Raw genomic sequence first — 25,629 nt, 5'->3', positions numbered from 1 at the left:
TTTTGAAATGCAAAAGGAAATTTGTTTAGTTTTCCAGCCAAACACTCGACAATCAATCAATTAAGTTATGAGATTAACAAGAGAAGTAAACCGCACTTTTTATGACAAGAACCTCATTAGGGCCTTTGACATGACAATCACGTGAAATCATAATTTAAGTTACAAGACATTAAAGTTTAGTATTCCCAATGATCCTCTAAACCTGATACATCCGATAATTCCTAGTCAAGTCAGCGATTATTTTTCCAGTCCTCCACGATCCATCCAGTCTGGAGTTCCACAGGATCCCCTGTATTCTCAAGTACATTATTGACGTATATAAAATTGAAAGAGTAAAATCCGCATTTTATGGGGATGACGCTCTATTCTTTCTACGTTTTCGATCGTCCGAACACATACGTCCTAAGAGCAGTTAAAATAGCTTAAATTTTAGAAATTGCAGCTTACACCATAAAAACCCATGCAACAACTTTCCACTGAAAACCCTTACTGAAAGTTTTATTTGCTTGAAAAAGTTCCCATTCTATGGGTACAAAAAGTTGCATATTTTGGAAGCCGTTTTGACTGCCGTCTAAGATAGTCATATTAAGTCCAACAAGCTAATTCAAAGGAATATGGCATACAGAAAGCACTGTATAGATCCTACATACATCAAATAAACTACGAATCTCAATTAAGAGCCATAATTGAATCCACATGTGTGTCCCGGCAATGCTATTGCAATAGTAATTAAGAAAGATCTTCACACCTTTCACGAATTATCTGGTGCAGAAATTAAGACTTTCTTAACCCATCCTTTAAGTTTCCTACCACAATCCCGATTCTAACCGGGATATTGCTAACAATTCTCATAAAAAAAGGTTGATGTGTAACCTCCAAGTTGGTAAAACTTTTAGGTTAAAAAAGAGAAGAAACCATTTTCAATTGAAATTCAAAAAAGCACGCTAAAAACAATGAACTAACTAATTACGAAATGCTTCAAAACATAACTTATTTTCCTGATTTAACTCCTTCTCACTAATTTCTTTTTTAGATCAAGACGATTTTAATCAAAGAGGTATTAGCTATCGTTTCATTTCTGCTAACTAAAGTTATACCAGAACGTATATTAATCGTAATGTAAAAGAAAATCATAACTGAATTTGCAAATGAAGAAAATATAATACCAATCAGACCTATCAGATGATATTTTTGCGATGTATTTCGAGCAACAGTTCGTCATAGTGTCAACGGACGCCCACAACCTTGTCCCGTACCATCGCGCCCTTGACGGTGCCTTACGCAACCCGTCCACACCCTCCACCTGTCGCGGCCGTGGTACCACCGACCTGAGGCTGTAGTCCCCCACCAAAGCCGGGACTGTTCTTCCGCGAAGAACCCGCAACCTGCGGAAAAGAAGCGGCACCAGCTCCGAAGACGGCATTCTCGTGACGGCGTCGAACGCGTTCACAGTACCTCCAGTACCACTTTGGTGTACTCTTGGTGTTCAGATTCAAGGCCAAGAGGCCGTGGATGATTTAGTGTCAGTGTTTAGCTAACGTAAAGAAAAACAAAAAATTTCTCGAATTATCAGTAAAGTTCCAAATTGCTATTAGGACCAGCCGAATTATTTTTTTGGTACTGGTACCAATAACAATTTCAAACTCGTCTATAGGACATTCAGCTTGTACCATCTTCCACATAATTACAGGTAAAAATTACATATATTATATTTCTTCATGTTAATATTCGCACTTATTGAAAAATAATTATTTTATGACGATCAATAAAATAAAAAATAACAACGAAAATTACTTAGCATTAAAATTATTTGCTGCAAAGATCAAACAGCAAAAAAATAAATATAAAATAAGATAAAACATATATCATATTAACAACTATAAGATTGCAAAAATAAATATTAACACTGTTAGAAATAATCTAAAAATCCAAAGTTAATTTGCTCTTATACCCAACACAAAAATCATCATTTCAGTATAATTAAAATTATTTTATTTAATATATTTTTATAAATAACTATATATTGTCAATATTGTTATTTAAAATATAAATCTAATAGTACATTAAATTCATAATTACAATTAATGCTACTAGAATTATTTGTTATATAATATGACAAATATATAATATATATTTAAATTAATATTGACAAATATTTGATATATGTTCAAATGTTAAAACATTCAGTCATAGAAAATTCGCCAGAAATCTGAACTAAATAAAACAAATAAAAGTATTGCCACAAAACCGTTATTTATAAATAACATATATTTTATCTGCTGCATAATACAAAGATATAATCTCAATATAAATTTGATATAGTGGAAAGACTGGATACTTAAAAAACTGCTGAATATTTAATGTATAAATAATATCAATTATAATTAAGACTCTTGATTAAATATAAATGCTCTTAGTAAAACAACTATTCATGTTGTGTATATAAAAGATTTCCATTTTGTATTTTTAGAATACACACAAAACATCAACAAATCAGATTGTTTATATTCGTTCCAATAATTTCCAAAACAAATGAATATACTGACAATATCAATTTAAAACATCAACCTTCAACAGCAGTTAATAATGGATTACAAAAATAGACCAATTGTTTCTAATAATTCTAGGAATCCCGTGAATGGCCTGTATCGCTTAGTACCGCATCTGTTACAATACGAGAGAAGAAATTTAATTCAAAATCAATCCCGTTAATAAACTAGTCGAGTTTGGTGATATCGCAGTTGTTTCAAATCCGTTTGTTTCCCCGATGCAATCTAACTGGCCACTGAAATGAACCGTTTTCCATTTTAACTCGAACAATCATTTCATTTATGGGTCATTATGATTCTACACGTGGATGAATTTCCACCATTCGACGTTTTAATTAAATCTTTTTCCATAACTTCTGCCACGGTTTCGTAGGCATAAGTATAAAATAAATTACACAATTACGATGTTACGAATTACTTATTAAATTTTATTCGTTTCCGACATCCGGACCGGTAGGTTCAATTATGGATAATAATGTTTTATTTTATTATATTTCAATAGATAATTTTGGTTTAAAATTTTATCTTTATCTTACACTGTTTATAGAATATGCCAGTTTAATGGCACTTAAGTAAATTAATTTATTAAAATGAAAAATTATTAAAATTATAAAATCTATATTGAGTTTTCTTGTAAAAAAATATGTTCATTGTTAATTAGAGAACTTATATATCTATAACCATTTCTCATTCGCAATATATGAATACCACATTGGGGAAACGATATGACTTCTATAGCAGTACTCGATGACTTCTAACAATCCCTTAGTTTCTTTGAATTAAACAGGAAAAGTAAAACTTTTTAAATTACTTGGAATAAATTGTTATCCATCAGGAGAATATATAGCTTACTTGGAGGACTTGGTTGCTTGGATTTTAAAATTTTGTTTTATATATACATAACTTCATTTTAATTTTGATGATAACTTTGTTCCTTTGAACAACTGGATGTTCATTTCCTTCAAAAAGGATTCTAGGTATCTGCAGAAACGTATCTATTGGAACAATATTTGGCTTATGTAGATAACCTAACTCATTACAAAATACCGCAAAATATCACGATATAATAAATATTAAATTATCTCAAAGCAGTCCTTAATTTAAAATGTGTATTTAATTTTGTAGCTAACTTCGTTTTATATCAACTTTTGACTCTGTATCTTTTATTTTTATTGTTGTAAACTGTTGTCACCTGACAGTTCTACTAAATATTTGATTTTCTCAACTAAATCCACCGTAATTATAACTTTTCTTTTATGGTGCATGTAACAATGTTGCACATAACTTCATTTTACACCGTAAAATTTTTTCATTAAGACACTGGACAAATTCTAAACCATAATAATAAGAATCAAACATCAAACATTTTTAAGAATTTCGAAACTGAAAAAAAAAGATAATTTATATTTGAGCAACGTGTTATCTAATAATTCACCATGATTTTCACATATAATAAGGATCTCTAAATAATTGATGTTTGATTCATACAAAGTATCTGTGGAAATAATGTTTTATTGATTCTTATAGCTTATAGCTTCTGTTAGCTTTATTAATGAAATTTGAAGGTGTATATTGCTCAACAGTGGAGACTATTGTTACGCTATCAATTAATCAACCACCACTATGCAGACTTCTAAAGAACAGATGTACAAAATGGACAAAATTAATATCTCAATGATAATACTATCATATAATAACAATAAAATATACTCTAATAAGATGAAATTAGTTTCATGGTATGTATAAAAAAAACTCCATATTAATATGATTTTGTTCTTCCAAATAAACATATTTATAATGATAATAATTTAAAAAATTATATATTTTGGGAAATAACAGGCAAGGCTCTTTGTGCTAAAATGGTTCATCACTAGTAAATGCTAAACAAAAAAAAGTTATCTATTAAAACAATTTAGATATAATATTCATTAATCGATAATTAAGTTTCATATAAATATGGTCCTTTATCAGATATTGTCATTCAATTAAATAAATCAACTGATTCAGATCTAAACTGTCAAGCATGCAAAACCAAACACAGATAAAAAAATGTTACACATTAATACTTGAAAACTCACTATGGCTATACAATAAGTAATTTATTAATTTCTCTCTTCTCTGATGCTATTTAATTTGAACAATGCGTATCAAGGCCCAATAGATACTGGCTAATATTTTTAGAAAATAATTTTAATAACCTACTATAGTAATGTTCCCCTATAATATCAATAGGATAGGATAGGATATAAGTTATTTATTGGAATTAATAATTTCTTGAATATATACGATGATATTTTACATTCAATTACAACGAAACGATGGCGGTATACATTAATCAGTAGTCGGAGATATGCCAGGTACATTTGTACAAGTACGTTTTAAGAATGGTCCCTCCGGAATATGAAATTAAAATTCTTCATAACACTTATATATGTGCATAACATACGTGTTTGCGTAAGGTGCGCATTCGTTGGTGCAGCTTTTCCAATTCGTATCAGATAAAAATGCTCAGATGGTACGTAGAAGAACATCGTATACTATAATGGTGCTAGTTACATAAAATGGAATTCATGTAGCTATTGCTTTATATCACTATCTGCCCGTGTATCCCGTGGTTGGTTGCAATATCAATTTAATGGAAAGGAATTATTTTCATAGATGTATTTCATATTCGTAGCTTTTTGTTGAGACTCATCTAGTAAGGAAAAACATAAGCTCAGTTTAGAACATAAATATGATCAATATTGTTTATCTTAATTTTACTTAGCCAATTGTAGGTAATAAGCCAATTTTATCTTTTCATCTACTTCCTTCATAAAATCGTGAAAAGTTGTAAAAATGTAATTGAACACCTAAACGGTTGGACTGATTTTGATGAAATATTTTTGACTATGCTTGAGGAAATGGTCATCCCATCCCAAGTGATATAATTAGATATATGTCTTTTCAATACAACGCAAAATTGACATGGCCAAAGATCGAACAATTAAGTTATATTTTCAAGTCTAGCCCAGTTATGGATTGTGTTGATTGGTTTTCTATAGTATACGTTTATCATTATACTTTTTTATATAGGATTTTAATTTTTTTTAATTTTTTTTTTTAATTTTTAATATTACTAGAGTATGACTACGACAATAAAATGAGACTGATATATAACATATAATACAATACATTTAATTAAAACTATATGGAACAACCAGAACCAATGCAAGTAATTAGCTTAAAAATAGTATTTTATCAACACCAAAATCACCAACCGAACACACTACTAATAAATTTCCTGAACTGGTTCGTGTTTAGTTATAACTCACAACATAAAACTTATATCATTGGCACTTCGGCAATTTAAAATGCTATTCGATTCGTTTTATTTTCACCATTTCCCGGCTACTCGGCAAAGATAATTCCGACCCATCTTTATTTGCCGCCTGCATTGGTCCGAAGCCGCAGTAATTAAACCTTTCAAATACCTCCAACGCTAATGAAGAAACGTTCTGTCGTTTAAAGGGAATTTATTAATATTTAATATCATACGCAAGATAAAACAGCGTGTTTAAAGTGGGATATTGTTGATGGTGTCGGTGTAATAAATCCGTATTTTAATCTGGTCGCGCTCTGTTATGAAGACGTGCTCCATTATTATCATCTAGCTGAGAAAGATGGGAATATTTATACGACTAATAAACCCGCTGTTAGGAAAACGACTCACCTGCGAACGTTTAATTAAGGAGGTGGTCGCGTATTCGAGTTAGGTCGACCGCAAACCGATAAATGATGGCGTTTGGTCGACTATTTCGACCACGGGAGGGAGATAGAATTGGGGCTGGGTAAACTATAGAACGCAAAATTTATTGGTAATTAAAAAGAATCATTTTATTGTCAAATAATATATGCTAGCGCATTCTGGAAATATAACGGACATGAGAAGACATATTTATGCTTCCAATAACTATTTTTCAATATAAATTGGTTCCACTACAATAACGTTCCGAAGACTTCTCCTAAATACTCCTCTATTACAGCTATTACCCCTCAGACTGTTAAATATTTATATGAATATCACTACATACTCACTATTGTCAGTTGTATATTGGTTCAATTTCTAGCAAATGCAGCAACTATTAAACCAGTAAACACTTGAGAATAGTTATTACAGATTATTATTGAATTTTGTATGTTAAAAATTATATTAAATAACTAAAAATACATATTCCAACATAGATAGCATTAAAAAATTATAATTTAAATTAAATTAATCGCATCTTAAAATATTTCTGTTTAATAAATTTTTTTATCAGCAATTATTTTATGTGTAACGGGTTTTGTGCAAAATCACAATAATAAGAAGTTCGCATTAAAAAGCAAATTTATTGAACATTGCCGTTTTTCTAACAAACGATTCCCAAAACTCTTGTTTGCTATGAGAGCTTTGACGTCAACACTGAATGGTTGATTAACACAATTTTACACCAATACATACTTTAATTCAATAAAAGCCCTTATAGTGGAAAACTGAAAGCCGAACTTTAAACATGCCTTAAATTTTGGCCAAAATACATGTCATTTTTTAAAATATATAATTCAGTATATAATATATGTCTGGTAACTAAGTCTCAGTTCTCAGTATACATGTGTTTTACTTCAGGAGCAATATGTCGTAAAACGAAATACTGAAATATATAACTGTCATATCTTTGCTAGAATGGTTTCCCTTTCCTAGTTAATATTATACTGCTCAATCCTTTTCAACTAGTTTTGAAAGTAGATACTTGCATGTATTCTAATCATTTATCCATTTTTTCACGATCAACTTTTTTGAGAAAAACTGGTACCATATATATTAAAATAAATATTTTCCATCATTTCCTACAACTTTTTCCCATTTTTCTGGCAACAGTTTCTGGCTCTATCGTTCATCATGGTATTTGAGATGCAACAGGATATGTTTCACAATTCTGGCAATTGTCATGCAAAACGATGATTTTGCGTCTGTTACTCGCTATTGTTGACTTTTTTTAACAATACCTCGTTCAATTTATTCAATTGACGCCGATAAGAATCTGCAGTTAGAGTTTCATTCGATTTTAGCAACTCGTAATATACTACACCTTTTAGTTACCATATATACAGAAAGAAATATAGCCATGAATATTCTACTTCAATGTGGATGGTTCTCTTGTGTTAACCCATGACTTGCACTTAAGATTATACATCTTGCAGTTCATACATCTTTAATCGCCAATCGCAATACATCACTGAAAACTCTTCTTTTTGTCCGGCATTGACACCACAATGTTGAAACGATTGAAAATGACAATAAATATTATATCTACTTACTTACTATCAACTGCTATAATCTGAATCTTATAAATAAGTCAATATTAATTAAATTTCGATCGTGGATTATGTTTAAACAGATAAATGCATCCACCATATTTGCCAGATTTAGCTCCAAACCCTTAAATCCACATCTTAAATAATACATTTTCATCAAATTTATTCTCTCTTCAATAATAGGATCCCAGGCAGATTATATTGAATATATAAAATTTGTATATGCTGATGTATTTCATACTGAACGTTAAAATTTGAAAAGCTTCGTATATATTCATTTATAGATCCTAAACTAATTCTATCAATAATTTGGCGAATAATTTCCATTGTATTATGCACTATTTAATATAAATCAAAACTATAAGAAAACGCGCTTCATGTTTTAACATCTGGAAAATGTTTGAATAATTTTTAATAGAAATTAAATCAGAAAAAAATAATTAGTCCATACATTCTGTATAATAATGAAGAGAACATATACAAACAAAAAGTTCTAAAAATAATTAAGTTAAAGGACGCTATTGTTAAATTTTGGTAATAAACTGGAAAATACTTAACTAAAATATTTTGACGAGCAGCAATTGATGCTTAGTGACATCTAACACGTAAATGTTGCTTAGTAAGCTGGCGAGATATTTAATAATTGGTCGTACAAATGTTATACAATAATAGAGGGTACAGTTCAGACATAACAAGGAGTATTATGATGGGAATCGATGAGATGATGCACGCCACTGATACGTTCATCGGGAAAAATGAATAGTCGCTTGGCAGAACCGTTTCCGAAACCGTTCGAAAATTGAAAATAATGAACGTTTCATGGAATGGGACACGTTAATCGTCGAAGGTACGCGAGTACACGCCGCCACGGGACCATTAAAATTGCGAAGGCGCGTCTATTTCGACCGTCAGTTCGGCAGGACAAAAGACCATCTCGAGTCGAAAATTACCACTTACCGTTTATGCGGCAGCCGCAAAACAGTAGTTATTGTTTATTGTAGACCGAGAAACAATGGAACGTCTCGTATAGAACCAGTACTCGATTGTTACAAATTGAGCTGTCACGAGAGGTGTCGGGTTAAATTTCTGGAGTGAAAAACAAAAACGTTATGATTTGAGATCGGTTTGATTGATAAGCTTCCCTCTTCTGATTTTCAAACATCAATAACATTTTATCAATTATCCAAACTGTTGTAAAGACTGGAGGTTGGGGACCAGAATAAGTTAAGGCTGAAATATTAGGTGCTTCACCTTAAAAAGGCGCTGATTGCGAAAAATTTTTCATCGCATAAAAAACAGTTGTTTTATCAACGGCGAACTGTCTGAAAATCCTTTGAGGATTTTTGTCCCATAAATATTGCAATTCATGGTCTTAGAAGTTTTTTGATTCCCTAAACCGTTATTTTTTCATTGATATCAAAATCAAAACCGTTGAAACCAAAACAGACTTTTTGCTTTGCTCAGCCTACAAGAACAACCCAAACAATTTGAATTTAATTCCAAACAATTATCTGTATATAAATGAATGACATACGCAACAAAAAAAAAAACATCCATAATAATAGGATCGATGATCTCTCAAAACTAGTAATGAAGTTTCATTATATATTCATGTTAATTATTCATCCATGTAGAATTTAAATTTAAACTATTCACGATTCCATTCATTCAAATCCATTATGCAATCAAACGATAATAAAGATTTAAATTATCTTTTGTTGTTCAGACCGGTAGCACTAAAAGATTGTTTTGGGATCATTATATTTCCAGTAACCCTAAACTTCATTAAAGCGCGTTTCTAAAAAGGTATATAAAAATGATTATTAATTTTTCGAAAGATCACCAGTATAGTCTTAGGAAATATCAAATTATTATCATCCGTAAATGTATTACCGTATGAACTTTAAGAGCAAACAGCGTGTTAATTTTAATTTGATATGTTCCTTGTAAACTCTTTTTTGTATCTTGTTCACCAGTAATTCTTTGATATTTCATTTATCATTGTGGTACTCAATTTATGATTGAGAATTCTTGAGAAATTACCATAATAAATAAATAATTTTAGCATAACTAGAAAATTTTAATCTAGTATTCATCTGAAAAACAATAATTAAAAATAAAAACAATATATTATATACTAATACTATATATTATATTACTTAATACTATATTCGAATGTAATTTATATAATATATACAGAAAAACAAGTTATTTAAGAATAATGTTCATTACATAATATTACATACACACATAAGTAACGTATATATTAAAACAGTGAAAATTAATTAAAAAGTTAGTTTGAGTGGATATGCGGAATTTTTTTCAATTATTATGTCTTGTCAGTTTTAAATTTAATGGTCATGCATGCTTACTCAGACGTAATATGTTCTGTTCTTTTGTGCAGATATATGAAACATTATGCTTCTGATACGTTAAACATGTCCATGTTCAGTCATTTGCTCTAAAATATTACGGATATTACTTGATATAAATGAATGAATAATATTCCATCTTTAGAATTTTTATTATTATTACGCCAGGTGCTATGCAAAATATCCAAAGCTTCCAATATTATCAAAAAATCTCACATCAGTCCCTGATATTCAACATCGTATTTATTGTTAAAATATATTTTGTTTCATAGAGAAATGACTGGGAGAAATTATTTTTAATTGACACTTAATTAAAAAATCATTGATGTATTGATAAATTAGTTTATTATTGCTCCCTTTTCATATGAGTTTCAACATTGAAATCAGCGACTATTATTTTAGTATTTTTCAAAATAACAGATCACTGTACGACAGTAATTATATATATTTCGGGAATAGGAAAAAAACAAATAGTTAAGCTGCGAATATATTTTTATTGTTTTTCAAAGTAATCGCCACGATGATCGATAAACTTTTGCATACACTTTTTTTCAAATACATATTTTTCAAAGCATTTATTCCATTCCGAATGAGGTATCTTCAAAACATGATTTTTGAACGCTTCTATAGCTTTTTCGGGCAATGAAAATCGTTGGCCACGCAGTTTATTCTTCACGGATGGGAACAAAAAGAAGTCATTGGGTGCCAAATCAAGGCTGTACGGCGGATGACCCATTTACTGTTCTACGATCCTCTAGAGGCACTGTTGCAATATGATCAGTTTTCCCGAAGAAACAGGCCGCCATTTTCGTTGAAGTGCTTCGTGAGCGAACAGCTTTTGTTGGATTTGGTTCATCTTGGAACACCCATACAGTCGACTGCTGCTTATTTCGGGCTTATAAGAATATATCCATGATTCGTAACCTGTCACGATTTTATAAACGTCTTTCGAAACACCGCGACTGAATTTCTTAAGCATTCCTTTGCACCAATCGACACGATCCTTTTTTGAGCGATTGTCAAATGTGTGGTATCCAACGCGAAATCAAGTCAAATTAAGTTGATGCACTCTTGTTGTGATAATCAACTTATAAAATCGTAAAAAATCATCGCACAAACATGTTCAAGATTCAGTTCCATTTTTTGCCGAGACGAAACATTCAACTAAATATAAAATAAACAAATAGCATCCGTGCGGTAAAATGTTCTGAGTACGTATATCGTTAAAAATGTCAAATTTTACGATGGAACCATCAGATGGACTCACATGACAACAGTGTTACCAATTCCCGAAATATATATAGTGACCCTCGTCTAAGACTTGAGCCTCGCTAATAAAACTACAAGTTTTAGGCGGAGTTTTATTTTATTCATCAAGATACATTCCTCCAAAAGTGATACATTCAATCCAACTCTGCTCTAATTTTCATACCTACTCGTATTACGTAGAATGATCCGCCTTGAACTTCAGCAATCGATCTTCTTCATTTGAGCAAAACTTATTGAATCTTCTTGGAGCATAATATTTTAATACGTTCAATTCTCTCATCAGACGATATATACAGTAGATGAGAAAGAAATAGTGCAATCAATACAACAAATGCTTCTTTTTTATTGTTTTGAAAATATCAGAGGGAGTTTCAGTAAAAGGCATCGGTCTTATTGACTGATGTATGAAATCGAAATATTTCTCAAAGCATGTATTCCATTCCGCCTGAGATGTCACCAAACTTGGTTACTGAACGCATCAATGGCTTCTTCTATTGACAAATGTCGCCGTCTACTTAGTTTACTTATTGATCTATGTCGATCTATCGTCACTTTGTTATAAGATTATATGTATCATTTCAATCAGCGCCAATACATTTTTAAGCACCTATAATATTTGTTTCATTATAATCTTGTTTTCGAAAACAACAACTCGTTGCATTATAGTGTAGCCAAAGTTCAAAATATAAACAGTGTCCACCGCAAGCAACAAAATAATGTCACTTCATAGCTTAACAATATATGACTCACTTTTGGACTGTAATTTACAAGAGGCTTGCTTCCGCTTCTTAAACAATAACCTGTGTGTATCATGTCTGAAACAGTGTACAGTTAGCCATCTGATGATTAAAATGACTAATTGTCATGGATTTGTGACATTGACCTCATCGACATCCGAGCGAAGAACAACAGCTTGAAATAAAAACAAAACCCACTCACTTTTTTTTAAACAATTTGTAGAAATGTAACCGTTTTTCATTCAATATCATTACTGCTTCTTTAGTTGATTTTTTACAGTCGCATTACTAATACGAGTATAAAAACAATTCACACAGCTGCGAGATCTTTTATATTTCGGAAGTTTCATTGAGATAACCGCAAGGTAATGTAGCCGATTGGTCATACATTTCAAGAAACAGATCGCTAATTGTTCTTCAAAAATCTTAATATGCGTATCGAATTCCTAAACGTAATTCGAAATGTTACGATGTACGCTCGTTACTGAGGAGGTGTATAAAATATCAGATGGCATAATAAAATAAATTTACTTTTCGAATTTCATGCGCTTTTTATTGGCGTATTTTTGCCTCTTCGATAATTGCACTGCTTGTAATTGATTTGAGTTGAAGTTCGAACTCAAGACGTGCAGTTTGTTTTTGTTGATTTCAAATTGATGATTGAGTGATATCCATGTCCATTTTTTTAATACGAATTATTGTAAATTGCTGTTTAAATACTTGTTAACGTTCTTATAAAAACAAATTGTAAAAAGCACGATCATTGGTATTGAGATTGAATACATAGCAATAATAAAAAAGAAATAATTGACTCAAACTGGGGGTAAGTTGTGTTGAAAGGTGTCTCGTACATGTTTATTTTAACTTTCTTCTGATTTCCTCCCAATATTTTTATATGAAATACGAATAGCTTTTCCATTACAAACCCATTACGATCAAGTTATTATTGCTTTTATTCAAACTTCAATCTTACAGTGATAATATTCACCAAAATGTGTATGCTACAAATTTCATAGCCCTTTTTGTTAGGGAGATTATTGTATTTAAGATTTGAAAATGTACCGTCAGCATCTTACATCACACAATACAAAGTCAGGTGTTCACAGACTGAAAAACCATAATTCCATACCTTACGTGCAAGATAATGATGACCGTTCTAGTACCACTCGTCGTGCCGTATGTACTTGTCATTGCTTGGTCAAAAACTAGTTAAACACAAAGAAAACCAATAGGAAATTGCGTGGCTTGTTGATATTGCAATAAAAAGTACTTTTTAAGATTACCGGAAGTGAATTAATAGAAATGCAAATAATGTTATGGATGACTGACGATGACAACAAAATTGTCGACAAACTTAACATATTGTTAAATTGATAAACTAGAAAAACAGTTTTGCTACCTAAACTAAAGCAGTATCCATTTTAAAAAGCAAAACATAAGAGTTCTGATGATTCAAACTTTGAGGTAAAATATTATATATATGCCTAATATATACAATTAGATTTCAAAGCCTGCGTGTTTTATTGATACAAGTAAATTGTTTTCTAACATAAATGTTTTGATTGATTTTATTGTTACTATTTTCAGTCATGAAACAGCTAAATTATTACTACATTAAAGAGATAGTAATTGATTCATCAAACCACCGTGTCTTGGTTCAGATATCCTTCCTCTAGTAACATCTGAAGAACATATTCTTCATCAAATTCTATGAATAATAATTCCTAATTAAATACTGAATTCTTATCAAAATATTATATCAAATACATTTGTCAGCTTGACTTCTTCAATATTCATGATTTATGAGATAAGTTGATTTTAACAGATTGGATATATTCTATAAACAAAGTGGATTTGATAAATTTGATGAAAATAAAGTGTTTATATTTTCGTTAACCAAAATTAGTTATTAGCTGATTCAGGTCATTAAACTTCACCATAACATTGGCATTGGACTAAACCGACAATGCTCTTCTCAAGAAATTCGTTGTAGTCGTGATTAATTAGCACTATTCTAACCGAAGCCGAAGTAATTTTTATATCGTTAATCAAAACCAAACAACGCAACGACCAACACACAAGACTCAGGGTTTTTACTTTTATTTTCGACTATGGTAATTCCTCGAAGTCTCGTACTGTCACTAAGGTCAGTGGTGTGCCCATTACGCCTCATGCGCCGGACACAGTTAAATTATTATACACGCTAAGAGCTATTGATATTTATTATCGTGAAATCGCAAATATGGACATGAGTTAATTAGTGCCGTTATCGGTCGTGAGCGCCATCTACGGAACAGGTGGTTCCTGAGGCAAATCTGATTTGGTCAAAACGCCACCTCCCCCAAAATATACCGTTCATTCTTGTTGGATGTACAGGTACGCGTCTATTCGTTTATGCAATTAATACATATTGTATATTGGGAATGGACAAAAAAATATGAGGACAAAACATATACACAATAGTTATTTATTAATAAATTGTTGAGCCACCATTTACTATTAACATAGCTGCAATTCTTCGCGAAAAAATCATAGACTACCTGAATAGTTTCCAATTAAATATTATCCTATTCTTGTACCACTAATCCATCAATTGGGCCAACTATGTGATCATGAAGATGAGGATGAAGTTGAAGATGGAATTCTACTTATCACTCTCAAACCTTTTTGGCCGTATGTAAGGGCGCATTAACATCTTGGAATATGGCATGGTCTGACAAGAAATATAACGATAATAATAAATTCACCAATGAGTATATTGAGATATTAAATTTCAGTAATCCGGCCAGTGATGTGATTGAAAGGACCAGCTCAACATCACCATATTGCCCCCCAAGTCAAAACGAAACCTTCCCCATGGTTGACAGTAGCAAACTTCTTCTTGAGACTGTAGGCTTCTTTTGAGGTTCTCCATACATACAATCCGCTGTTTTTCGAATCATCACGTGTCTGCGGTTTATTACCGTTGCACCACATTTTCACAGTTTAACATTGGCATCTATTATAAACGGTTTTGTAACCACAGCCATTCCACGAATTTTTGTGGAGCCACCACTGTATAGCTTTTATCAAAACAGTATTACTCAAGTGATTATTGAGTTCTGGGGCCACCTTTGGTAGTTTTATGTTATCTTGCAAAAAATACTTTTTAATGTCCGTTGGCGTTTGTCAGTTAAATTTGGGTTTCCTCCAGTATTCCTCTACGCGTAATTACTGTGGGTACTGTCGCTCGTGAAACATTAAACAATTTAGCTGTTTTCGTCACAAACACTAACCGAGCACTAATGATAATTTTTTGGAAATCTGAAAGATCTCCCATTTCACCGATCGCTTGTTTTAACCATCGCAGAATAATGCGTATAAAGCAGCAAACTGAGCAATACATACGCGTCACATTATTTGTACGGCATCAGTGTTGTCAACATACAACAGAATTTGCTATATTGCATGGTGCTCACATAATTTTGTTTATCCCATGTACATGCAAAATATATTCATCATATTTCATGTTTCCTCAATGCTTGGTTAAACGTGTCAACTTATAGCGATTTCTCATGATTGTTTAATTCATTTTAAAATTTAATAGCTCTTTAACTACTGAAACCATTTACGATAAGTTATTTCACTTGGATCAACATTATTATATGCAACTGAAAAAGCAATCGATGAGGTTGATCCTCAATTTCCACAAAATAATCAGCCAAAAAACAAATAAAAAATACGATGCCGATAACACAGCTGTAACAGTAAAAGTATTTTATTAAAATATAGTTCCCTCATCCAAGAATACAGCAATGATTGTATTTAATTCATCAAAACTATCCTTTTTCTCTGCGTTTAGCGGCATCTTAACTCAACAAAAGTACGTTAAAACCATAATAAAATGCATTTGTGTTTGATAAAGGATCGCTTCTAATTCCGGAAGAGCGTGCTGCGTGCGTTTTTATCTCAAGTGGCATTTTAACATGGCGGTATGCCTTCATAGTGGAAAAAAAGTCGTGTTCTTCTTGTACGTTCATTAGAGCGGGTAAATGTTGTTAAAATGACGGCAACAAGTAAAAAGAACTAGGAAATGGGTTATAAGTAGCCACTAACCTTGTAGGTTTGTAGTAGTTTCCGACCATTCAGAGGTATTTGTATTTTTATCTGGTGTGATATGAAATCAACGACCTTACATATATGAAGATGACCTTTATTACCAGAAATCAATTTTTAAAATATCCTAAATTATTTAAAATTAATCTTTTATTTGAAAAAATATCAGTCAACGAAAATATCGATATATCGGCCAAAAATATAGATTTTTTGGAAAAAAATGCCATTTTTGGCATCTCTAACACAATACTTAGAGAGCTTATTGAATAACCTGGTGTACTAATATTACAAATACCATGTGAAATACCACCTATAGTAAAATAGCAATTAAAACTGTCATATTCGCCACGTATTAATTGATTTTCAAAGATTTCGATATCCGAAATAGGTCTCCCGTTATCGGAGCCGCCATTAACACGATTTTTGCGGAAAATTAACCGAGCGAAAGACAAAATGAAATTAAAATCACTTAATGACAGACCGAAATAATTAGAAATCACAGTTCTGCAAAATGCTCTGATATATACTGTTAATGCGCGAGACCTGCAAGTGTTGAAGTTAATACTCCAATATAACTGACGTTCAATTATGAGCTTAATATAATTTAAATCAAACAGCGTGGCGTTTGGCCAACTTAAGCGTGTTTAAATGTTTAAGAATGTTAATGTATTATTTATATTTTGCGTTGCGAGTAGATTAAAATGCTCAACATACGTACAGTTAAATTAACCAGAAAATAATACCACAGATTATCATAATCTGAAAATACCGATAATCTAGTAATTAGAATATGAAATAATTTAAACGCATACTTTTATTTATTTATCTATTTTCGTAATTTAATGCACACAACCACAGTTAAAAAACTATTATATGTATTAATTAATACTCTTACAAAATAACTTATGTATATATCATATGTACAACTTATATTTTATGAAAGGAATTTAAACAAATAGTCTATTATTTTAAGAGTTTTAAAGTTGTCCGTAGTATTAAATGATATCCAATTAATAATTTGGTCTTACCAATTTTTCCTATCTACACATCTCAGCTTCAAAAAAGGAATCGAACATCAATTTACGAATATCATTTCTGTCAGTTTTTACTCTGATAAATAATGTTTTACATGAATATTTCAAACCACCATAAGAAAATCTCTTAGAAATTGTTTCAACGGCTCAACGATATGAGTAGTGATAGTAGCAGAATATGGGTATACTAGAAGATATACGCAAAATATTCTTCCTGCAATGCACATTTCTTGCAGGTCATGGTTTTTAAGACCGATATGAATTCCTTATTCTCCGATCACACTCACATAAAACATTTAAACTCTGTAAAGGCCTTTTCTTGGCTACATAGCATGGAGACGCTCCAATTTTCACCTATATATTAACTGAATTACAGTTTCTGTAAAATTATATTCATATTTTCAAAACATGTACACTGAATGAGTAACAGACAATGAGGCATAATTTATTTATTCAGGTATCTCTATTATGTAATGATACACATTTTAATATATATGACGTTTTCAACAACACTGTCTGAATGAGAACATCAAAAACACAGCAATTAGTTGAAATTATTGAAAAAAATGTTTTCATTATTATCCTGCGATATTATTCTTCAATTTAGGTTAGGGTTTAAAGAACTGTTTTGCTTGATTTGATGCTTGTAAAGGGTCGTTCCATTCAGCCCGATATTCATTTATGGCATTTAAAATGGATTTTGAAAATCCAACACTTGCTTCCATTTCCCATTTCAGTGCTAATTAAAACTCATTTTTAATTGAATGCAGTTTTAGCATATCATATTAGTCGATTACGGGTAAATCTTCATCTTACAGTGCAAGCAATTGAATTTGATTGATTATGTTTACTTATTCTAAACTTCAAATAATAACAAATGTCTATTATAACTATTATCCTTAATATCCTGTTAAAAAAGCAAAATATATTAAGCAATATTATTAATTAACTAAAATGAAGAATTTCAATCCAAAAGACCTAGAAACCATCCGCTATAACTATATTTAATATTCCACTAAATCCACTGAAAAAAATGTTATGTCATTGGAACCAACCTCTGACACATCGTGACCTTCTCATGTATCTTAGAAATGGCCTAGTACATAGTCTCGTAGCTTATACCTAGTGCGCTGAGCAGGTATTAACGCTGTAAAAGCGACAGTGTTCTATAAAATTCAAACTGGGTTTATATACCGAACAAACAAAGAAGCTCAATGAACCCGAAACTAATTGAACCCGTCTATACTATTCTTTGAAGAAACGTAAGTATATATGTAATTGTCAAGAACATATTCTTATTGCCATCAATGACTTGTTCATATTTTATGCTATATATTTTTTTATCATTTTAAAAAGACAATAACATACGTGAAAATACATGAAAAAATTTAATTAATTCAATAATTATAATTAGCTGACATATATTACTACTTGTAAAAAACTACTTATATTTCATGATATATATTGAATTACTAAGTCACAAAGAACTGTTCCTGTGTGAGGATTATTATTATAATGAAAAAAAAAAGTTATTCGAGTTATCATCCCAGAGTATTTGAATGACTATCTTGATATAACTAAACCATAAGACTTATATTTTAATATATTTGTTTATAATATTAACTTACTAGTATTTACTTTATTAAATACTTAGGACCCATTACTCATTAAACGGTAAATAACAACAAATAATAAAGAATAATAAAAGAGCCGGTTTGGTGAGTTAGTGGTAAAGGCCACAGGACGGTCCTCCTACTGTTGCGATAGTAAATTTAGATTCAGATGCTGGTTCGCATTCTGCTGGGGCATGGTCGTAAATTTATGTTTGTGATTGTTTAATATTTGTGATTGTCCTAGGCAAGAGTGTAAAATCCGACAAGGAAAATGATCCCAATCACGCTATCAGTAACTAGGCTGGGTAAGACCGGATGTCTTCTGGGATGATTTATAAGTTGGTCACTTGTCAGTCGGTAGGCTTAGTGCCGAGGATCGTGGTTTGGAGTGCACGTTAAATAGTAAACCCTGTCCAAATAAACCGATAGTTGGTAAAAGGAGACTTTAAAATATGTAAAAAAAATAAAGTAAAAAAAAATAAAAGAACGCTATAAAATACCACCAACAAAGGTTATTTCGTGTTCTTTTTATCACTAATTAACAAAGCCATTCATTCGTTTGTTTCGTCTTATTTACTTATATATTTTTAAATTCTATATCCTCATTTTAGTTCCAATTAAATATTGGAGTATTGAAGTATGAGTATAATCATGATAGTAGATAGTCTATAAAAAGTCTGTAAATAAATACCAGAATAACTGTAAAAAAAAACACCTGTAAAATAAAATTCAAATAAGTTCAAATTATATCGTATCATAAGATGACCAGAGTCATCTGTTGTTTTATAGTAATTGCTTGGCAAGTAGTTTAGTATCTGTGATTTTAAGTATAGTTAGTAACGTTAATCAAATAAAATTCGTGTGTGGGCAACTGTTCTAATATTATAACGTGATGTGAACTAACTGTACATAAAACAAACAAAAAGCACAGTTCTGACCCAAATTATTTAGGTACAAATGTCGCGAAATATTAATAATAGCTTTTTAATCGCCTAGTTGGGTGATGTCAAATATCAACGGCCGCTAACATGACAATAAAATAAATCGCGTTTTGGGCCGGTTTGCCTGCAGATAATTATTTTAACAGCTAGCCAGCCAGAAAAACGTCGAAACATCTTCACTTCACACGTTCCTAACGGTCCGTCAACGGCGATCCATAATATCTAACCATGACAATAAAAACACCAAACAAATTACGTGTAGCGCTTCGAAAACATCATACTACACTATCACGTCATTCGAAGAAAGGCACACTAATCAATTCCAACAAAGCCTTGACCAAAAACGCGATCATTTTTTCCGAACCATCAAAACAAAGACGGAAAGAGAGATGTGGAGGGGGCTCCAGAACGCAAAAAAGCGTCGATTTTTCGAAACTGTTATCCAATATGCTCGGATTATGTTTTTGTTAATTGTCGTGAAAAGAAGCGAGGGCCTGGCGTGATCTACGGCGCTCCGAAGTTAATTTAATTTTAACCGTTTTGGTCGTTTCTTACAAGATGCCTCTTTTTTTCTAACGAAAAATATCGTATTTCGACGTTGTGATTATCCATAGTGGTATTTTCTAGAGATTGAATATACTCGAATTAATCAATGAGTGAACGAGTGTACTATATTAATAACCATTTACAGGGGTCCATTTTCACTACAATTTACAGTGAAGCAATTACTCCTGTATCGCCTAAGATACTATTTATATATTATATTATTTTTATCATAATACCTATTAATACTAATAGGTATTATGATAAAAATTATACGAATATAACTGCTGCGACACAGAATATTTATTGTAATATTTCCCCTCTTTGGTGTTTTCTCTTATTTTAACCAACTTCGAAAAAGCAGGAGGTTCTATGTTCGATGTATATAGATATATTATATATATATATATATATGTTCGCCGAGTTCTTCGTCAATTTTCATTCGATTTTCAAATTCTAGTTTTATTCGAAAGAGTGCAGATCCGAGGTGGTCCCATTAAAACCAATTTCGATACCATTTTTGTAGTACGATTTGTCTTTTACTTCAAAATAGGCCTCAGTTTCAGCAATCACCTCTTCATTCGACGAAAATTTCTTCCCAGCTAGCATTCTTTTGAGATCGAAGAACAGAAAATATTCGCTGGTGGCCAGATATGGAGAATACGGTGGATGAGGAAGCAATTCGAAGTTGGGCTTCGAATTTATTGATCGTACATTTATCTTTGGGATTGTTTAATATTTGTGATTGTCCCTGACAAAATCCAACAAGGAAAATGATCCCAGTCGCGCCAATAACCAGGCTAGGTAAGATCGGATGTCTTCTGAGATGATTTCTAAGTTGATCACTTGCCAGTCGGTAGGCTTAATGCCGATGGTTCGGAGCCTATGTTAAACTGTAGGTTCAGTCCAGATAAACCCTGGTCGATAAAAAAGAGACTTTAAAATATTTAATATATATATATATATATATATATATATATATATATATATATATATATATATATATTACAAGCAAACAATAAAAATTTTCCATTCGAATACCGTGACAAAACTACAGCATCGAAAGGTAAAAAAGATCCCAAAAAATATTTCCAAATATTTTTGATCATATTTAATATATGTAGATGAACACTATAGTGATGAACTTCTTTGTTGTTGAAATAGCAGATCACAAATAACGAAACGAATTGCAACGTCGCTGAAGAATGAATTTACTGAAGTCAATTCCCGATAATTTAGACTTATTGTGACATGTTTGACAAGAGTGTTCCTTAAGCAACTCCACCTCAACATCGCTGTAATTTATTGAATGCCGTTTATATACCGCAAATCTATATAATATGATATAATAGATACACGTCATAGTGAAGAAAAACTGTTTTGCAAAACGGTCACGTTACAAGGTACTTTAGTGGTCATACATATATAATTTTAAAGCATATGGCACACATGTTACAACTAATGATTCACTATCTAGTAATGTTATCTATACAGTGTTCTTAATGTCCATATATAAGATTTCAAACCCAAATTTAACCGTCGCTTTCGGCATAGTTGTAACGTCATAGCTTCAACCAAGTCATATATAAGAAAATTTTATCACAGGCCCTGACATATTATAAACATATTACTACAGTTAATTTAGGCACTATTAGTTAATTAGTTATTACATTTAACTAATATCAGTATTAATTATGTTCCTCTTATTTTCAGAGTCCATAATAGTTGAGACATCCTACAGCCACTAATAAGGTAAATATTATATATTTAAACGTTCAAAGTCAATTTTACGATTAATTTTACAATTACCTATAAAAACTTGGCACGTTTATTTTTTTCCAATAATTAATTAGCCTTTTATTTTACACAAAAAACGCATTAGATTTAATGCAGTATCAGTTTACCTAGTAAACCGTATACAATAATTGAAATAATCTCAGTAATTTTGTCCCAGTCCGTAACCCATCAAGTATAGAAAAACATCGGGGTGATTATAGTATAAAATCCATGTCCAAGAATTGCAAGACCGTCCATTTGTAATACATCCTTAATAAACGACTTTTATTTTTGTTTTCTTTGTTAATAAATCACTGAGCACAATGTGGATCACTGTTGACAGAGACGTCAGACTGAAGACGTACAGGAATCGTAAAAATTCCCATCTTTAAAACATTTCTTCGAAGAATTTCCATTTCTTCAGAGAGTTGCGTCAAATATAAACATTCCAGCATCGATAGTGCTCGTTTTCTTTCTCTCGTTTGATACATTTTAAATTTAGAACCTAACTCGCAGTATATTATAATTAATTTAATTTAATATAGAAGGCTGAGCGGTCATGTTAATTAATATATGTTATAAATGTTATTGGCACAAAAAATATTTTAGATTTAACAAAGGGAAAATTCATATCGCAAACATCTGCCAATAACACAACACTCAAATATTTTTTAGAAGAATATAATGATATTGGTGAGGCCAATCGTCAGCAGTGATTTCAACGGCTTAAGGACGGTTAATTTGACAAATAAAACAAAAAATATCATGAAGACGCGGAACTGAAAGTTCAAACCAAACTAAATTATCACGGAAGATGACTATAGATTCAAATTAATACGTTTGATTCGAGCACAGGATAGAGACAGTCATTATAGAAGTAAAAATGCGACCAAGTAATTGAATGATGGGAATAAATTGTAACCAACGATCAATAATACTTCGATTAAAATACAGAACCTTCAAAATTGATTCGTGCAAATTATATGCTAAACAATCATTAAAACAGAAATATGACAAGTATTACAGTTGATTATCATCATGTGTTTCCTAAGAGATTCGCCTCTTCCGTTTCATTTTTTATGGCGGTGCAGCTTTGTGCCATCAGAATACGAAAACAGAGCGGCTATTACGCAACCTGTTCGCGCAGAATCCCAATATGGACATAATGTGGGATCGGTTTGTCTGGGCGACGTGTTCTCGTTAGTTTCCCTCCCTTTTTGTCAAATTCAGTCAAATTGGACCGTATCAAGGTCGATAATGAAGCTGGACTGACTTACGATAGCTTTGTCGGCTGTCGAGGTAGCCGCAACTTCACTGACGACATGTATCACACACCAAACTGGATTTTCATTTGGCATTTCTTTATTTGTAGCGCGAGTCACCTCTGTAAGCCCCCGAGGTAATCATGGAATACAGGAAGTCCCTAATATCGCTTAGGAATTTCCTAGTTTGTTTTAAATAACTTTGAGATGATTGAAATTCAGCCCATTACGCTGAGGCATCTAAGTTTAGATAATGATTAATTTATTAATACAAACACGCGACAGTTTATCAAATACATAATAATATTTTTATCAATATATAATATTTAGTACAAGAAAAATATGACTGATATTAATATGTTATATTAATAGAAAAAATCATTTTGTGCCAAAATTAGCACCATTCTAATTAATATCAATGATCATTCTGATTGATAATATGATCGCATCTTTGACATTTGAAAGATCTCGAGACAAAATAAGCATTCGAAATCCAGAGTTTAGTCTTGATTATAATATTCCCTCTCTTACACATGCACCGTCTTAGAGAAGCAAAAGGTCCTGCAGCCGATTCGAATTACTACTTCTTCTTTCTCAAACCAATTCTCATATGCTTCTGCAATTAAATCATGAAGTATGCTAGAAACCGTAACTCTATATTAGCGAATATACCGTTTTCATCAGTGAATGTCAGATTGGTCAAGGAGTTTGTAGCATCATACTGAACGCCCTGACTCTTTTTAAAAACTTTTTGCATAATTACATCCATCATGTTGAAAAACAGCGCAAAAATAATATCTCCTTCCTGGCGAGCACTGACTCTTAAATGTATTTGACAAATCATCTGACTAAAGTCGCACACATCTAATGAAATCATCGTAAAGTAGCTTCCACAGCGTTCAGATTCGAATGCTACCCAAAGTAAAGGTCAAAACAGAGCGAGAAACAATAAAACCAATGTTCAAATCTAATACGTGCCTCCAATCACTATCTCTAGCTCCTCGGTTTGTCCCTTCCCGAGATTTTTGCTATATGTTTACAATATTTAATACATTTTTCATACCCTTTTCAGTAGAACAATTATTGCTTTTCTTCTAACTTTCAAATAGTAACTGATAATTTAATTTGACATATTTCTTGAGATCGATTAGTATTGCCCCTTTTCGTTTTTATACCGTGTGGGCCGAGCTGTTGTACATATTTTAATCGCACAGTTAACAATTATTTCAGATATTTGCTTTTTTTGTTGCGTCAATATTTGATAATTCTGATGTTGTGGATTTTACAAGTAGCGGCAATTGCAATTGATTATATATAATCTTTTATCATATTGGCATTTACCCTTTTTTGGTTAGTGTCGTGCCTGGAACGTTTCCTCCGTGTCGGGTTTTCCACTTTTTTAACAACCACGAACAATCGCTAAAAAAACACCATACCTTGCGAGGAAATAGAATTCGCGCCTAATCAGCGGAAGGAGGATCGTTCCGCTACCTTGACCAAACAGAACTTTCTTCGGTTTCTATAGACTTATAAATTAATCTAAAGGATTTACAATAGATGGTGCTACTGTATATTAAATCTCATCGAGAACATTTATAACCAACTCCATGTTGAAGCATCAAAGGCTTCATATTTCAGTATCGATTACAATATGTGAGTACATGTTTCCACGAGTGCTGATCTTGATGAACATTCTGGATAGCCAAAGAAATTTGAAGAAGGAGATTTGAAGGCAGTACTCGATGATGACTTATGTAAACAAAAATGATGGCGGCCACTTAGAATTTATCAACATTAACGGCAAAAACAACTATCTATGGCTTCAAGCTAATGATCTGTATTTGTCGACTCGTGTACTCGACAGCATGTTCCAAAACTGTAAAAACCCGTTCTGACATATGAGTCACAATCTGTCTGAGCAGCGCTTCAGTTCTTATGAAAATGTCAAAAAGGGATTGATTCGTGAATAGCGTCAGAAGATTCATCGTTCTTCCGAGATGAAATCCATAAATTGCCTGAAAGATGGGACAAAGTAGCAACTATCGACGGACAGTACTCTGAATAAAATATATTATACCGATTTCTAATATTTGGTGAATTT

At 31.7% G+C, this 25,629-nt stretch overlaps 2 protein-coding genes across 5 annotated transcripts in view; one reads left to right on the top strand and one right to left on the bottom strand.

The window, feature by feature from the left end:
- The window catches only part of Atg16 (Autophagy-related 16), a 538,761-nt gene that overhangs the window by 374,199 nt on the left and 138,933 nt on the right, over positions 1-25,629 (bottom strand). The window lies entirely within an intron of this gene.
- The window catches only part of LOC143195546 (uncharacterized), a 156,117-nt gene continuing 131,905 nt past the window's right edge, over positions 1,418-25,629 (top strand). Inside the window, exons 1-2 of the mRNA XM_076402801.1 lie at positions 1,418-1,690; positions 22,204-22,242. The gene's annotated coding sequence lies outside the window, so the exon portion shown is untranslated. The remainder of the gene's footprint in view (positions 1,691-22,203; positions 22,243-25,629) is intronic.

The sequence above is a fragment of the Rhynchophorus ferrugineus genome, unplaced genomic scaffold, assembly GCF_030347505.1.
Source record: "Rhynchophorus ferrugineus isolate W39M unplaced genomic scaffold, kcgeb_rfMv2 rfM4, whole genome shotgun sequence".
In the NCBI taxonomy this organism is placed as follows: domain Eukaryota; kingdom Metazoa; phylum Arthropoda; class Insecta; order Coleoptera; family Curculionidae; genus Rhynchophorus; species Rhynchophorus ferrugineus.
Note: the sequence above shows the minus strand (reverse complement) of the source record. Positions and strands in the feature narration are given on the sequence as shown.